We start from the raw sequence: 3,446 nt of genomic DNA, 5'->3' as shown, positions 1-3,446 counted from the left end.
CTCCCGTGGGAATTTCGTAACATCCGGCCTTTATTCCTTGTCCACATTATAAAGAGAACCTCTGTGCAAAATTTCAGCGTTCTAGAACCAAGAATTAAGCCTGGGGGTTGATGAGCTAGGTAGGTCAAATTTCGAGAAGGACGTTAGCCGCTGAATGCGACTCGACTGAGCAGCGTTCGGGAAGCGTCGAGATGTCTCCTGCATAAAACCAAAGCCTGAACAGTGCGTATTGCCATTGTTGACATGAATCTGAGACATGGCGATAGAGAGGGCTACGCTTGGATTTTCTCTATGCCGAGGTGTACAGACGACATCAAGCGAGTCGCAGAGAGCTGCCGCATTCAGGCGGTACTTTATTACAAAACCGAGGCGTGTGACAGTTATAGAAGTCCCTACAAGAGATCTATGTCCAGCACTGGACGTCTATCGGTTGACGACAATGATGATGTTGCGAAGTCAGTTAGTGAGTTAAGTAGGACTTTTGCTTCTATTATAAAAAATCTCAAATAAAAACGACGATTTAAGGCAACTCATTTCTGAGTGATAATATTAGGTATAGACTTGGACTTGGACTAAATATGGACTTTTCCTTGTAAAAAAAAAAACTCAAATTTTAATACGTAGGACTCGTAACAATAATTTTTATTAATGTCTGTAAGGTATGCATTTTCCCTGATGCTGTTCTGTCACTGTACCGGGCTTCGTCTCACACTGCAACTGGCACAGGTTGTAGTATGACTTGTTGTCTGTGCCGCACACTGGATCGTATATCTTCGAGCAGTAGCAACTGCTCTTTGTATGCTCTTCTGAAATTGTTGTGGTCTCTGGCCTGTCAACGAAATAGGTATACCAATTTATAAAATTACTGCGACCGGTTTCTGATAAACAAGTGTAGTACGCTTTTAAGCGATCAAGTATCACTTGCTTTAAAGGTGACGGAAAACATCGTGAGGAAACCTGCATGCCTGAGAGTTCTCCATAATATTCTCACAGGCGTGTGAATTCTCCAAATCCGCACTTAGACTACTTAGTTAACTTAGTCCCAACCGGCAAAGCCGTGCCGCCAAGCGATTTAGCATTCCGGTACGATGCCGTGTAGAAACCAAAGGGGTATGGGTTTAATAAAAACTGCCATACCCCTTCCAGGTTAGAACGCTATCATCTTAGACTGCATCATCACTTACCACCAGGTGAGATTGCAGTCAAGGGCTAACTTGTATCTGAATAAAAAAAAAAAAAAAAAAGTTGGACTATGGTCAGACCCTGCCAAATCTACCAGAAGTTTTTTTTTTTGAATACATAATACTTTACTCTTCTTCTTGTTCGTCTTCATTATTTTTGTTAGCCATAAAAGGAAGAACTAGATTTTGAGCTGGATAAGTTGTGGAGTCGTAGAACTGTAGTGTGACACCTAGAATAAAATGAATTGCATGTATAAAAAAAACAGAATAGCATGTGTAAAATTTAAAAAACATAATACTGAAAAAGTTAACGATATGAATGATATGAAAAGAAAAAAAATTGCTTTAGTTTTTCAAAAAATACTTTGTTTTGTAATAAAGACCGTCTGAATATTATGAAACTTAGAATTATAAAAAATACTTTTTCTTGTTGATAATAATTATACAGTACTTTTTACTTTTGTTTTTGGAATAAAAATAAACTCTTGAATTTCAGTGAATTATTATTATTTCAGTGAATTAGTATTATTATTATTTCTTAAAACCTTTTTAAAGTTAAAATTACATACCTACTGGACCTTTTTGCCTTCTCGCTGTCCCTTTTTACCCCCACTATGGGGCAAAAAGGGACAGACTGCAATGTCTAGTAAAATTGTAAAATAACATATTTCTGTTATGATAATTCAATCAAAAATTGAGATAAACATAGTCAGATAACTGTTTGTTTGATTAGTGTTGTTTATTTTGATATAGTTGGCTCGGTTTTCGCAGTATGACAATTAAAAATAGTAAAATTGGACGTTTCAGCCCCGCTCTACCCTATAAGGTTTTGAGTTGCAGTAACTCGACCAAAATATTATAATTACGAACGAGGTGTAGCCCGCGCCTTCGTACACGGGGATTTAGATTTTCAAAAAATCCATGGGAACACTGACTTTTCGGGAGAAAAATTTACCTATGTCACTCTCCAGGTCTTCAAATATATCCAAGTAAAAAATCAGGTCAATCTGTTGCTCCGTTGCGACGTGATTGAAAGACAAACCAATAATCCAACAAACATACAACACACAATTTCGCATTTATAATAATGGGTAGTGATTAATGCTATGTGACTCGTACGTGTAGAACCCTCGTAGCTTTAGTTTTAAGGTCGCGTAAAAATTATCACCACTATATAATCATCTTACAAATGCAAAAAAAAAACCCGACCATCAAAAAGTGTAATTTATTACCTACCTACTTGCTGCCCTGGCGAACTTCGTTCCGCCTAAATGTCGATTCAAATTTTTTAAATTTTTCTCTCCGTAAGAACCATCCTCGTACTTCAAGGAATATTATAAAAAAAGAATTAGCGAAATCGGTTCAGCTGTTCTCGAGATTTGCGATGACCAACACATTTAGTGATTCATTTTTAAATTATAGATTTTGAATAAAACATTTGACTTTGACTTTGACTCGGTAGATAAATAATTGGTTTGGTTAACCATAAATGCCAAACTGGCGGGAAGACGTCAACATTTAAATACAATACGCACAGATAATAACAGATAACCAAAGTGTCATCTCCAAAGATCTTGAGTCCGACCACTAGTCAGCGGCTGAGCTAACTTGATAATTGCGTATCTCAAACAAAGGTTCTCGGTAATCGTTTTGTAGAGACCGAGATAAGGAAAGTCAATTAACTTTTTAATTGCGCTATTGTTTAATTAGGTACTTTATAGTAGTTGACTTGTTGAGGTTGGTTTAACCGTATTTTTGCCTGTATAGAAATTGCTAGATATATTTTTACATACATTGCTACCTGCTACTAGGAATTGAAAAATGATTCTAGTTCAGCGGTAAGTAGGTATGGGTTTTGATTCCCTTGACGGGGCTTGACAAACACGACAGACAGACAATGAAGTGATCCTGTAAGGGTTCCTTTTTCTCTTGAGTTACGAAACCCTAAAAAACAAATTTCCGCACCACAACCATGAATTCTAGGCTTCCACAAAAGATGAATAAAATTAAATTATCATGTTACGGAAGGGCGCGGTAGATAAAAAGATCAGAGTCACAGCTCTATTAAAATTGGAACTCGTAATGAAAGGGTATTATTATTTCGTCACCCTTTGCGTTTGACACTTGAAAACATTGCCGCTTCATCCTTACAAGCCTGTAACCATCGCATCAATCTTTTGAACGTCTCTTAGGGTTCCGTACTCAAATAACAACGGAAGTCACTTCATTGTCTGTCGGTTTCAAACATTTGCATTTTATTTTAGG

At 37.0% G+C, this 3,446-nt stretch overlaps 1 long non-coding RNA gene across 1 annotated transcript; it reads right to left on the bottom strand.

The window, feature by feature from the left end:
* Window positions 1-642: 642 nt before the first annotated feature.
* Window positions 643-2,867, bottom strand: LOC117983652 (uncharacterized). Its single transcript, XR_011236922.1, has 3 exons — window positions 2,717-2,867; window positions 1,312-1,411; window positions 643-829 (listed from the first exon to the last, which is right to left on the bottom strand). It is a non-coding gene; the product is annotated as an uncharacterized lncRNA (long non-coding RNA).
* Between the last annotated feature and the right edge of the window lie 579 nt (window positions 2,868-3,446).

The sequence above is a fragment of the Maniola hyperantus genome, chromosome 7 (genome assembly GCF_902806685.2).
Source record: "Maniola hyperantus chromosome 7, iAphHyp1.2, whole genome shotgun sequence".
In the NCBI taxonomy this organism is placed as follows: Eukaryota; Metazoa; Arthropoda; class Insecta; order Lepidoptera; family Nymphalidae; genus Maniola; species Maniola hyperantus.
Note: the sequence above shows the minus strand (reverse complement) of the source record. Positions and strands in the feature narration are given on the sequence as shown.